The 15295-nt window shown below is 34.2% G+C and overlaps 1 non-coding gene across 1 annotated transcript; it reads right to left on the reverse strand.

The window, feature by feature from the left end:
- Positions 1-14580: 14580 nt before the first annotated feature.
- TRNAT-AGU lies at positions 14581-14654 on the reverse strand. The gene has a single exon. It is a non-coding gene; the product is annotated as a tRNA-Thr (tRNA).
- Between the last annotated feature and the right edge of the window lie 641 nt (positions 14655-15295).

Consider the following 15295-nt stretch of genomic DNA (forward strand, 5'->3'; position numbering starts at 1 on the left):
AATCAACAATAAAGTCAAGAAATGAAAAGGAGCCTTGGAGTAACTGGTAATTTGTTGTCATGTAACCAAGAGGTCAAGGATTGCATGGTTTCTTGCTGTTGATAATGTATGGTAATAGGACCCAATGTTTTTATGCTTTTTTCATATTTTAGTGTGAGCCCATTTGGTATCTGTAGCTGCATAGAATCTTAATGGTATATATTACATATTATAGTATATCAGCAGATTCATTTGGTAAGAACGGTGTTTCAAGAAAAAAATTTGTCGATTAGAAAGCTGTTTATCATTTAAATCTGTGTCGGTTGATTCGCGATGTAGATTTAGTAGTAGCTACCGGAGGAGATGGTACATTACTACAGGCAAGCCATTTTATGGATTACTCCATTCCTATTCTATGTGTAAATTCTGACCCAACTCAAATGGAAGAAGTAAGTTCATTTTACAATTATTTATGGTTTGTGGCTATCAAGTTCTTCAGAATCCATATTCACGTTCACCTGTGATGACCTCTATTGCAAGTTGTTGTGTCACTTCTTGTACCGATCTTCTTCTGCCCGATAATTGCTCAGGCCAAAAACTCCACCAAAATTCGTCAAAAGTGATGACGGAAAATAATGAAGACAATAAGAAAGGAGAGGGTAATTCATGATGTAGGTTGATGAGTTGATGGATCTTTGTGAAATGGCAAAAAAGAGCTCTCTTGGGTTGGCCGTCTGATAAGTGTTGAGCTGATGTTCAGCTGCAGGGCAAATGGAGGTAGTTGAAGAAACATGAGCCACATAACCAATATGAATGACATGAAGCTGAGACTCTATTTTTAAGCCTTATATAGTTTCAATCATTTTATACAATGCTAACAATACTTTCAAGTGTCAAACTATGTGGTATTTATTCATTTTGTTTCTCGATTAGCATACTGACTTTATATATAGAGACTGTACAAAAGGTGATTCGTTATTTTATACTCAACATATAAAATACATGTAAAAAAGAATTAGTTGGAATGCATCAATGTGTAAAACAAATTATATATTTTATGACATCAAAGAGCCAAGTTCTACAAGGGGTTATATACATTGTACACTGTATTGAAAAGTATTGTGATTATATTATTGTTATATTAAAGGAATCTATAGATATGCATATGCTTTATTTGACTTGCAAGTTGCTTCATTTGCTTATTTGACTTGTTGGAATCAGCATGGACCCAAACTTATCGAAAAGAAATTGCTTCAACTGGTTATTGCATAAAATAATTTTTAAAATGCCATTGCAAAGAATCGAACACACGACCTAAGTGTTAGAAATTGAACCCACAACCGCTGGGTTGGGCTCCTCTTATGCTGAACAGATTCAATAGATATAATATACCGAGTTCAATATCTGCTTAAACTGGCTGTTGCATAGAATAATTAATAAATTGGCTTACAAGGGATCAAACATGCAACCTAGGTGTTAGGAATTGAACCCACAACCGCTGAGTTGGGCGCTACTCTTGTGTCAAATGGGTTCAATAGATAATACATACCTTTTATATTTGTAAAAAATGCTTATATATACAGTGTAATTTTTCGACGAAGTGGGTTCATATGAACCCACTTGAACCTATGTGGGTCCGCCCCTGCCCCTACCCCTAGTATATATTAGAAAGGGTGGTTTCAACATGTTAGATTGTTGAAAAAAAAAATATTTTAAAGACATTATTATTAATTTTAAAAAATTCTTGCATTGTTGGATTATGATGTAGCTTAAAGAAAAGGGCAAACAATATAAATTTTGAAAGTTTGGAGCTTAATTATAATTTTTTTTTAATATTTTGCATAATTACTGAAAATTTTGATTTTGTGTTTGTCAAGATATATAATTTGCTTTCGATACATTCAATAAAGATACATTTTTTCTTTTGTAAAAATATATAATCAGCTTTTGACATATTTTTTCAATTTTAAATCTGTCGAGTTACATAATACATCCAATGAAATACATTTATTCCTTACAAAGATATATAATTGGCTCCTGATATATTTTTTTTCGATTCTGAATCTGTCGAGATACATAGTTAGCTCCCCAATACATCTCAGAAAATATATAATTAATTGATATTTTTGTAATACTTTATAAGAGTAGAAATTTGTGTAAGAGTGTAAATATGATAAGTTAAGGTATATATTTATGTTATTTTTCCTTACAAAAAAAGATTGAACATAAATATCTAATGATTAAACAACCAAACAATTTTATCTAAATATCAATTGTATTCCCCGGCCAAGTTATGTAATCTTTCACATGGTGGATCTCATGATCCCAAACACAACTAATCCTTATCTTTTTGGATGAAAACCCAACTCCTCTTTAAAGGCATTATTCTTTTTTTTTTGTTGTTATGGGAGTAGTGCAAATCCCATTTATGTTTTTCTTTTATGAGATAAAAATAATTTTATTTTTTACTTTAATCTTTTATGCATGTTTGAATAGCTTTTTCAATTTTAATATAATTTAGTAATTTTAAATAAATTATAATTTATATCAAGTAATCATAATTAAATTTTAAAAGTAATAAATGTCATATACTCCCTCTATTCGTTTTTACTTGTTACTAATTTTTTAATTAGATTTCTTCTTTTACTTGTCATTTTTGACATATCAAGAGAAGAAAATTTCTTTTTTTCTATTTTAACCTTAACATTATTTTTTTTTCAAATTAATTTCAAGATAACTGACCGGTAGCTTCTGACGCTGGCAACGACGTCGACAACCGAAAAAGGTAAGGTCGACTCTCGTCTCCCACACCAGATCTCTCACTCCCTCAGCCCCCTTGTAGGTTCGCCCCCCCAAATATCCCCCTTGCTTGTCCCGCCGCTGCTATCATAGGCGAATTTCAACGTTTCGGCCGGCTTGTCTCCGGCACAAAAGAGGTTTTCATCTGCGTCACCCTGAAGTCTTTACGGCATTAATCCGGCGTCTCTCCGGCAACACTCATGCCACTACCAGCAGCCTTTTTACTGGCGATCTTATTCTGGCAGCAATCTCTATAACCAAGCTGACGGAACCTGTAGCCCACAGGCGTACCGGTGACATCTAAGCTTTATTTACTTAGCCACTGCATATAGTTTTGATCCATCTATATTTTTTGTTTCCAGTTTCCCTTGTTTTTATTTTTATTTTTTGTTTTTGTTTTTATTTCCCTTTTCTGTATCTGTTTACTGTTACTGGTCTTTGTAGTGGGAATTGGTTGCTTTGTTCGGATTTGGGGTTGTGTTGGTTTGTCTTAGCTGCTAGGAATATTAATGTACTGTGTAGACTACTGTTGGTGTTGTTGTGTGTGTGTTCGCTTATTGGTAGATTGTTGTTGTCTTGTTCTATCTGCTAAACCAGTTAAGGGTTTGTGCGTGACTGCTATTTTCCTATTGTTTACTTTGTTAGTTTGCTTGTCTGTTTGGGGCTGTGTTTCAATCTGTGAGTAGTGGCGATGAGGATAGTAGATAGTGAACTAGGTTCATGTCCTGGGGGCTGTGGGGAACTGCGAGTAGGTTCGGGGACAGGTATTAGGTTAAAGGTAAGATGCAGAGGGTGGGGTTTTAGGGGAGGGGAGTTGAGAGATATTAGGTTGATGGTAGGGTCGTGGAACTTAGGGACCCTTCAGGGTAAGTCGATAGAGCTAGGTAAGATTCTTAGGAAGAGAAGAATCAATATTGTGTATGTCCAGGAGACTAAATGAGTAGGTTCTAAGGCTAGGGATGTGGATGGGTACAAGTTGTGGTACTTAGGTAATGAGAGACATAGTAATGGTGTAGGTATCCTAGTGGATAAAGAGCTTAGGGGACAAGTAGTGGAGATTAATAGGGTCAATGATAGGGTGATGATTATTAAGTCGGTCATTGGGGGTTTTACGGTGCACGTCTGTAGTGCTTACGCACCACAGGTAGGATTGGGTGAGGAGGAGAAGAGGAGGTTTTGGGAGGTCCTGGATGAGGTGATCTGAGGTGTGCCTAGTTCGGAGAAACTTCTCATATGAGGGGACTTCAATGGGCACATTGGGCATTTGTCGATTGGTTATAGTGATGTACATATTAGCTTTGGTTTTGGGGATAGGAATGATGAGGGTACTGCTCTGTTGGATTTTGCGAGGGCCTTTGGGTTGGTGGTAGTGAACTCTAGCTTCCCGAAGAAAGAAGAACATTTGGTGACTTTCCGTATTAAGTTAGCCAAGACCTAGATTGACTTTTTGTTGCTTAGGAAGGGAGATAGAGCCTTGTGTAAGGATTGTAAGGTTATTTCGAATGAGAATCTTGTGACTCAACATAGACTTCTGGTGATGGATTTGGTTATAAAGATGGGTAAGAAGAGGAGGGATAGGGAGGGTCGACCTAGAGTTAGGTGGGGTCGGCTGACTCCGACCAGTGCTTTAGATATAGAGGCAAAGTTAGAAGGGATGGGGGCGTGGGAGTGTCAGGGAGACGTAGATAGTTTGTGGGATATGGCTGCGGGTTGCATTAAGGAGACTACTAAAGAGGTTTTTGGTGTCACAAAGGGTTGGTCTGGCCGGCATCGAGGGGATTGGTGGTAGAATAAAGAAGTTAAGAGGAAGGTGAAGGCAAAGAAGGTGGCGTACATTAAGTTGGTTGAGAGTAAGGATGAAGAGAAAAAACGGGTGAGCAAGGAGGAGTACAAGTTACCTAAGAAGAGGCTAAGTTAGCAGTTATGACTGCTAAGACAACAACTTTTGAGAGAGTGTATTCGGTCTAGTGGAGCGAGGCGGGAAAAAGAGGTTATACATGCTCGCCAAAACTAGAGAGCGAAAGGATAGGGATCTAGACCAGGTGAAGTACATTAAGGAGAAGGATGGAAAAGTTTTGGTGGAGGACGTTCTTATTATGAAAAGATGGCAGTCGTATTTTTATAAGATCTTGAATGATGAGGGGGACAGAGGTATTGTGTTAGGGGAGTTGGAGCACACTGAGAAATCTCGCGACTTCGGCTATTGTAGGCATTTTAAGGTAGAGAAAATCTGGGAGGCTATTCGCAAGATGCAACGGGGCAGGGCGACGAGGCCGGATGAGATTTCGGTGGATTTTTGTAAGTTTTCTAGCAGTGATGGATTGAGGTGGCTTACCCATTTGTTTAACAACATTTTTAAGACCGCTAAGATACCCGAGGTGTGGAGATGGAGCATGATGATTCCTTTATATAAGAACAAAGGTGACGTTCAGAGTTGTAATAACTATCATAGTATTAAGTTGTTGAGTCACACGATGAAGATTTAGGAGAGGGTGGTGGAACGGAGGTTGAGAAAGATAGTGCCTATTTTGGAGAATCAATTTGGATTTATGCTTGGTCGCTCAACGACTGAGGCAATTCACCTAGTGAGGAGGCTGGTAGAATAGTATAGAGAGAGAAAGAGGGATTTGTACATGGTGTTTATCGACTTGGAAAAGGCTTATGACAAGGTCCCTAGGGAGGTTCTGTGGAGATGCTTGGAGACGAGAGGGATCCCTGTGGCATACATTCGATCGATTAAGGACATGTATGAGGGGGCGAAGACCCAAGTAAGGATGGTGGGAGGGGACTCCAAGCATTTTTTGATCTTGACAGGGCTGCACCAGGGTTCGACTCTTAGTCCATTTTTATTCGCCTAGGTGATGGATGTGTTAACGCGTGATATACAAGGGGAGGTTCCCTGGTGTATGCTCTTTGCAGATGATGTAGTTTTGATTGATGAGTTGCGCTGAGGTGTTAATAATAACCTGGAGGTTTGGAGACAGAACCTGGAATCTAAAGGATTCAGGTTGAGTAGGACCAAAACAGAGTACTTGAAGTGCAAGTTTAGTGATGTGAGGCAAGAAGACGAGGTAGTGGTGAAGTTGGAGTCACAGGCTGTTTGTAAGAGAGATAGTTTTAGGTATCTTGGGTCTATGATACAAGGGAATGGTGAGGGTGATGAGGATGTCTCCCACCATATTGGGGCAGGTTGGATGAAATGGAGGCTTGCCTCAGGAATTTTGTGCGATAAGAAGGTGCCTCTTAAGCTTAAAGGTAAATTTTATAGAGTTGCGGTCTGGCCGACCATGTTATATGGGGCTGAGTGCTGGCCGGTTAAGAGTTCTCACGTCTAAAGGTTGAAGGTGGCGGAAATGAGAATGTTGCATTGGATGTATGGATTTACGAGGGCTGACAGGGTTAGGAATGAGACTATTCGGGAGAAGGTAGGAGTGGTCTCGGTAGAGGATAAGTTGTGGGAGGTGAGGTTGAGATGGTTTGGCCATGTCATAACAAAGAACACGGATGTCCCAGTTCGTAGGTGTGAGAGGTTGGCCTTGGAGGGTTTCAAGCCGGGTAGGGGTAGACCTAAGTTGTACTGGAGAGGAGTGATTAGACGTGACATGGAACCGTTACAGCTTACTGAGGACATGACCCTTGATAAGAAGGTTTGGAAGAAGAGTATTAAGCTAGAGGGCTAAGGAGTGGGGTCGAGTCGTAGTCTGTAGATAGGAGGGTTAAGGGTAGCTTGGTTGGTAGCTCTAGGTTTGAGGGACGGAGGGTCCTTGGTGGGTTAACTATACGTCTTGTTTGTGAATGTTGATTCTTTGTTACTTTAACATAATGCTTGCCTTTTGGTTAATTATACTTTATTTTTGTGGATGTTGGTGCTATGTTATTTTATCATTTTGCTTGTCTGTTGGTCTACAGTCCTTGGTCCTGAGCCGGGGGTCTATCGAAAACAGCCTCTCTACCTCCGTCGGGGGTTGTGGTATGGACTGCATACATTTTACCCTCCCCAGACCCCACTATGTGGGAATATACTGGGTATGTTGTTGTTGTTGTTGTTGTATGTAAGCATCATATAAAGAGGTACTATGGTAAAATAGTCATGTTATTAATTGTTTTTCTTAATAGGTGTGCCAATTCAAAATATGACAAGTAAAATCGAACGGAGGAATTATTTATTGTTAATTTGTAACGGAGGAATTATTTATTGTTAATTTGTCTCTTATATTAAAAATAAAATTTTCTTTTTATTTATTTTATCAAATCAAGTCATTTTCTTCTAATGTTAACATTGTGATTAAGTTACTATATCAAATACTAAATATCAAATTCAGATATTCAAAACATATTAATAGAATTCATTTATTAAATAAATTTATAATAAATATTTTTAAGACTCGTGTCAAATCAACATGGTTCAAGTAAAAAAAAAAGTATTTATTAAGTTGGCGTAAACTCTTAATAAGATTTTACCTTTGCATGGGATAAACATAATTTACTATTATATCAGAAGAAAATTTATCAAGTATATATTAATTAAATTTATCAATACCAAAAAGATACAGACGTGTGTCGTGTTTATTTTTTTTTACAAAAAATAATGAAAAAATGATTTGTTTCCACCCTGAACTATACACAAAATTGTTGAGACATACCCGAACTTTAGGAGGGTTCTATTACTCCCCTTAACTAATTAAAACTGTATTTTTAGCAAACTTAGTGCCTACATGGCACATCAGTGAATCAACACACTGAAGGTCCACGTAGGCACACGTATGTGCCCCGTAGGCATTAAGGTTACCAAAATATGATTTTAATTAGTCCAGGGGTAATAGGACCCTCCTAAAGTTCGGGTGTATCTCAGAAATTTCGTGTATAGTTCAGGATAGAAACAGAGCATTTTCTCAAAAATAATTAAGACGACATTATAAAAAGAAACAGCAAGAGCACAAAAGCACATATTTTTTCATTTTGATTTATGTGGTGTGTTTTGATTAAAAATATACGTATATCATTTATATGGTTTAGTTTGACTAAATATTGACATACAATTTTTTTTTTTACTTTTTCATATATATACTAAATAATTTTATTTGAAAAATGTTATGTATTAACATATTGAGCCCATAACTGCGATAGTGGTATAGATTACATACATTTTGTCTTCTTTATATCCCACTTTATAAAAATACAAGAGTTTTATTATTGTTGCAGTCCATAACTATAGCACTACAGAAAAAATCGCATTTAGCAACGGATTTCTAGCAATAAGCTCATTTTCTTCGCTAATTAATGATGGAATTGCAACAAAACAGAAATTTTGTTGCTAAATAAATGAAATTAAAATTAATGGCCTAATTAATGACGGATTAGCGACAGAATATTAATTGAGTTGCTATATTTTGGCGGTAAATATTGGCGCCTTTATTTTGGTGACAAAATTAGCGACATAAATGGAGGGATTTTTTTTTTTTAAATGGTGGAGACGGAAATAGCAACGGAAGTTTTGTCACTAGAAGTATTTTACCATTTTTAGAAAATATATTTGGTATATTTTTAATAAATAACTAGCAACACATTTATAATCCATTACTGAATTCGTTGCCCGACCAACTAATAGTATATTTTTAATAAATAAGGAGCAACAAATTTTTATCAGTTGCTAAATCCGTTATCCGATCAAATAAATATCAGGTCTAAGTCTTTTATTTTACTTTGTTCTCAACATTGTATCATCCGTCTCTCTCCAAAAAAGCAGTCTTCTTTCCCTTTTCTCTCCCTTTTCTCTCAATTGAGAAAAGGAAATCACTCAATATCAGTCGAAAAGGATGTCAATTGGTGAATTTCGAATCGGAACTAGAGGTAAGATTCTATATCTCATAATTTTAGTTGTTTCTCCTCTTTTAATTTCTTAATTTCTATGTTAGAAGTCACTTGTATATGATAGGTTTAGGGTTTTTTGAGCTCTTTCACTTAGGGTTGTTAGATTATTGCTTTAAAAATCTTGATAAATAATTATTTACTCAAAATGGAAATGTTTTTTTCTCAAAATTTCTGTTTGTGAGGTTTTTGATATTTCCTGTTGCATCTTTATTAATCTAAAATTTCTTCAACATATTTGCTCTTTGTGTGGTTGAATTTTCAGTGTTTTGCGTACACTGATTATGTTAGGGTTTTTGATTTTTTCTCAGAAGTTCTATTTGTGGTTTGTTTGAGCTCTTTCACTTTGGTTTGTTAGTGGGATATTGTGTTGATAGGCTTTGATAGTATGGAAGAATTTTTGGGGTGAAAGTGCTAAAAACGAAATTGGTACTGATTTCTACACAATTAAAGCAAGAAATTAAAAAATTGGCTCTGCTCTTAGGGCATGTGCACAGTTATGTAGGTTTTAAAAGGGAAGTTTAAAGACTAGTTTTTTTGCTTTTTAGTGTTTGTGACATTGCTTCAAATTTAGTAACCAATGTTTAGTAAAACACCGAAGTGCATTTTAGCCAGGTATGTTGCTCCATCATTTCTGTATATATGTAACAGTTGCCCGAATACAAGCTAAATTTAATAGTTTTGTTGGTGTCCTCGCTATTCTTTGTTTCTAAGTTGATGATACTCCCTTCATTTCGGTTTTACTTGTCACTTTTGACATGGCACACTCATTACGAAAACGATAATTGGTATAGTGATTTTACCACATTACTCATATTAATAGATATTTACCAATAGGTATTGAAAAATAATTTGAGGAACAACTAATTAATGCTAAGTGTAAAACATGGAAACAAAATTTCGGCTTTACTTGATTTGTCAAAAATGACAAGTAAAAATAGAAATCAAATTAGGAAAATAGTGACAAGTAAAAGCGAACGGACGGAGTAACATTTTTTGTTGTGCCAAGTAATTAAGGAATCTTGTGGATACATAAGTAAATTGATGTTATGGTAAAGTCCCAATTGTTTACTTTAAGGATTCATATGTATACTATTTTGGAGATACTATATTTGTCCCAAGTTGTTTGTCGTGATCTAATTTTTACTGGGAAGAGTTGATATAGCACTTGTTTTGGTTGACGATTATGTAGTGAAAAAACTACGTTTCTCCATCATCTTGTTTGCCATACAATGGCATCCAATCTTCGGGGTTATGTCGTGAACCTTGATCCTGCTGTCTTGACCCTACCATTTGGTGAATCGATATTGGAGACACTGTTCGATACAAGGAAGTCATGAAGCAATTAAATCTTGGACAAAATGGAGGAATTCTTACTTCACTGAACTTGTTTGCCACAAAGTTTGATGAGGTAAATTTTGATGTGATCTGTTTTTTTATTTTACTGAATAGGCTGTGAGACGATGTTTCCTATCTTTCTTGTGTAAGTACATAGATAGCCCTTAAACTTTGCATAAATTGTCTGTTAGATACTTCAGTTTTGCTAGTGGTCGTATAGACACTTCAAGTAGGGAGGAATGTATCGCGTGAATATAGAAGTCTGACATGGCATACAACTTTATCACTCAATTTTAAGCACTTAAAAGGCTTAAAATGAGCTGACATAGAGTTTCTTCTCACATTTCTTTTTTACTCTCTCTAATTTTTATCAAGTGGTGTAAAGGGGTGATAAGAAAATCAAGTTAGGGTGTTCATTTATTTAGTTGTGTAAAGGGATGCTAAGAAAATCAAGTTACGGTTATTTTCTTTGATAACCAAATTGCTACTGATTTCATAGAGAGGATATGCATGATTATATTTCTTGACTAAGTACATCAAAACTTATTATGCTCATTTTTATGGTCATGTCCACTTTGCAGGTGAGAGACTTAGGTGATGCAAGGATCATCACTAGAATGTGAGTCTCATAATCTTATGCAATTTCAGAATTTTGCTTGTTTACTATTTGTCTAAGCTTTTTCCTGAAGGATAGATGAAAGGATTGATATATGTTAACGTTTCAGAGGACGCATGAAATCATGAAGTAATAGGTTGGAATACCCTAGCCTATGTTTTCTATTCAGGATGTGAAATGCTGATCGAATGAAAATTTGTAAGATTTTAATATTAAAGATCATTTGATATTCATGATAACAAGATGATTTTGTTGCTCTTTTTACTCCAGACCACTGGCATAGGTTGACAGATTCGTTCCACGAGGCTACAACTCCTAATAGATCTTCGGTTATTTAGGATAGTGATCTTTAGCACATGGTATTAGACGTCAGCAAAAAGAAAGTAAAACTCTTCATATATTCAATGTCTAAATTACAGGTTGAACTTGTTAAGCCTGTAGTAAAAGGCACAGTTAATGTTCCGAAGGCATGCTCTGAGAAAATGTTAAAAGAGTTGTGTTTGTATCTTCTGTTGCTACTTCTGTCTTGAACCCCAACTGGCCGAAGTCCAAATCGATGGATGAGACTTGTTGGTATGATAGAAAATTCTGCAAAGCAATAAATATAGAGTTTGTGAATTTGACTTCTGTGTAAATTTAAGATTATTATTCATATTTCTTGCATACGATACGTAATGTTGGTATAGTAATATATGATCTGTATATTGATTACTTAATTACTTGAGCAGTGTGCTGTCTGATTGAGTTAGTACTTATAATATATATTCAGATTTGACTCTTAAGTGCTTATTTTGCTAGAGAAGCTCCCTATCTGAATGCATTTTGTGGTTCCAAATGTATGCAGAACTGGTATTGTTAGCTGACAAAGAAGCTTGGTCATATGCAAAGCAAAGGGGAAAAAATATGGTAACTGTGCTCCCAACACTTGTTATAGGGTCGATGTTGCAGAAGACAACAAATGCAATTAATTTGGTTCTCATTAACCTGCTGAAAGGTACCAAGAAACCACAGTTATACTTCACTATTTTAGTGTTTCTGCATCATTTCTTCTTCTTCTACATTTCTTGCATGAATTGCTTTGGGAATAATCAGAATTTATTTTTCCGCACAAGCTTCTTAATTATTTTTTCCTTGCAAGCATAAGCGTACATTTAGCATGCAGATTGCCATTTCACTTTTGTTTCTTCTGAAAAAATTGACACAGGATGTTATTGTATCAGTTTCTTGAACTGAGTATTAGATTAGAGGATATTAAGCTGATGTGTGTAAGCTAGATTGTTTATAGTCAAAATAATATTTTTTTTCCTGATGTTTTATTCAATTTGATAACGTTCCTGCTTGTAAAAATATCAAGAAAAAATCCTTTATGGTGGAAACTACAAATTCAAACAAAGTCCTAATAAGAGTTGCTTCTCTGCAGTTAGCTTTTACTTTTGTTGTTTATCCATCATTAATTCTTTCTTATATGGGACAAGCTGCGTATCTTTCAAGCATCACATTATTGAAAGTGATTACCACATAGGCTTCTATGTATCAGCACCTGGTACATTTGCATGTTCACACACATGGTCATTAAGGAAAATCTTTCAATGATGAACAATCCCGAATCGTCCATGTAAGACTAAATCTAAATGTAGTAGTTTGCTTAATTCTTATTTTTTAGTTTAAAGTAGTTTTTGGTATCTAATTATTTTTAAGTACAATCCTTTATAATTTCACTTCATCTATTACAGGAAAGATATGAAAAAATATTATGAGAAAAAACATTTTCAGAATCTGATATTGATCAAATTGAAGCATATTACCAAGCTGTGGGGGGAGAAAAAAGCGAAGACTATTTGGTCTTGGATATGAAGCAAAAGGCTACTACTTTGGACGATCTTGATTCCTTAGTTGATGATTGCAATCTTGATCAGTTGTGATACTTTTGACGATCAGTGCATTGGTTTTTGATGGTCTATTTTGTTGAAAATGTTTAAAATTGTGCAACAACAATATACACTTGATGGATGTGGGTTATTTTAAGAATAGTTTGTTGATGTTTGGACATAATTGTGTTTAGATGGGTGTTGTGATAATATAGATGTTTTGGACATAATTGTATTTAGATTTTGCTATCTTTGGTATTATGGATGATGTGGGTTCTTTTAAGGATAGTTGGTAGATGTTTGCAATAGATTGAGGAAAGTAATCTTTTGTCATAAAAAATTGAGAACTAAATATAGAAAATTTTAGCAACAGACTAGCAATGAAATATTTGGTCACGAAATAATCAAAATGACGAAATACAATATGAAATTAGTAACGGCATTTATAAATATAATAACAAATTTATTCGTTGCTACAAATGGCAACGGATATAGGTCGTCTCTATGACGTTGCAAAACTAGCAACGGATTTTATTTTTTCCATTGCTAAATGGTTAGCAATGCGCAAAATAGCAACGACACATATTTCGTTGTTGATCCGTTTCTAAATTGATATAGCGACAGATATATGTTGATTAGCAACGTTTTCGGTCTGTTGCTAAACACGATTTTTTTTGTAGTGTATGTTTTAACATACAAGATCTTATTAATATAAATCTTTAAAATTTAATTATTTTTAAATATAAATAATAACTTTTTTAAGATTAAAAAAATAATATCCTATGAAATTAAATGAAAAAAATAATAAATTGACTTTTTAATCTTGGGAGAGAATTAACGGTCAAAACATCGTCTCCTTACTATAATCCTTGGATAATTGAGAATTTATAATTCAATTAGAACATCAATAAATTATGCAGTTATTGAACTAAAATTAAACTGTATATTTTTATTCTAATTTTTGTTATTTTGATAAAAATATATTATTTCATGCATTTTATTTTATTTGAACTTTATTGACTTGACACACTCTTAAGAAAACTTTAATTAGGAGTATATTTTGTTAAATTAACTTTATTAAAAATGCTTAGGAACTCTAAATTTGACTGTTGTTACTTCATCTAATTATTAAATACTAAGAGTAGTACATGAAAAGATATAACTAATTTTTTTAATTTTAAAAATTAGACAAATAAATTGGAACAATATTTTTTATAAAGAAACTAAGTAAAACAAAACGAATAAAGTAACATTATTACTTTTCATAATGTTGAGACCGTGCTAGCACGAACCATTCCTCTCTGATCTTATATATAGCCCTTGATTATGTAAAAAGTGATTACTTTAATTTAATTCTTTTTATTTGGTCCTTATAATAAAAAAAATATTTTATTTATTTATTTATTTATTTTAGCAAGTTAAGAAAATTGTGTTACCTTTTTCTCATACCAACATTAATACTACTATTGGGTATTCATTGAAAAATATATATGGTTGGTATCCCTTTTATAATGCGACCAAAATAGGAATAGGACACACCCATAAATTTTTTACGTTTATATTTTATCTCTTACTTTGTCAGATCAGATCAGCTGGGAGGTGTAGTATACAATACTCTTTCTTATCATGTATTGTTACTAATGTGCTCAATACTTATATTTTGAAGTTGAAGTGAAGAATAGGAACAAATATTAGTAATAGTAGAATAGTCTAGATGAAAAAAATTGACAAATTTAAGAGGCACTATATGTGTTTTGATCGCCGATTATTCTCTCTGTATACTGGATAATAAAATGCTTTAAATTCTTTATTCATTTACTTTTTTATGTTTGACTTCTCTTGATAAAATATTACATATTTTTATGGTTTCTCTTATTCACGCAGGCATGTTTTAATGTTTTCCTTAAAACCTTAATAAACCTAAGAAGACCTGTTTGCACAAAACAAAGAAACCATAGAACATGATCGCCCCATTGTTTTGTTTGGAAAAGTTTTCACCCTGTAACTTTGACTTGTCTGAGTTATTATGTGATTATTAAGAAAACAAAGCAATTACTTTTATCAAATTAAGAAAATAAAATGAAAAAAGAAACCAAAAAGGGTGATGTGCTTTGCTTTTGTTGAGAATCGAACTCAAGACCTCTCACTTACTAAACGGGTGCTCTAACCAACTGAGCTACAAGAGCTTTTACAAATTTTGGTTATATATTCTTATTTATAAAATCCAAATAGAAATTATAAGATAGTACTATGCCAATTAAGAAGATTGTTAGGGAGGGATAAACAAATAAAGATAATCAACAAACATCAGTGATAATATAAAGATAATCATGTTTCAATATTAAGAGCAAGACTAACAATGTAAGGAACAAGACAGACTAAGAGGAATAATGAAAAGTAAATAACAAGAGACAATATAATATAAGTTTCTTCTTTCTTTCAAGTGTGTAAATCATCTTCTCTCAAGATCTCTATTTATAGTATTACAAAGAGGGACTTCAAGAGGTTTCATAAACATCACATTAACTCATGAGAAGGTGGGAAAGAATATGGAGAGTGGATGATCAATGAGGAGGTAATGTAGGTGTGGGAGTTAATACACTTAATGGAGGAATTACACCTAGAAGTTATGAACACCCCCATTATTATATTATTTTCAACACTCCCCCTTGGATGTCCATTGATAGAAATGTCCCTTGTTAAAACCTTACTAAGAAAAAACCCTGTGGGATAAAATCCTAGTGAAGAAAAAAGAGTACACATATATCCTTGTATACATTATTTGTTGCCTCGTTAAAAACCTTGCCAGGAAAATCTATTGGGACAA

Source organism: Capsicum annuum, chromosome 4 (genome assembly GCF_002878395.1).
Source record: "Capsicum annuum cultivar UCD-10X-F1 chromosome 4, UCD10Xv1.1, whole genome shotgun sequence".
In the NCBI taxonomy this organism is placed as follows: Eukaryota; Viridiplantae; Streptophyta; class Magnoliopsida; order Solanales; family Solanaceae; genus Capsicum; species Capsicum annuum.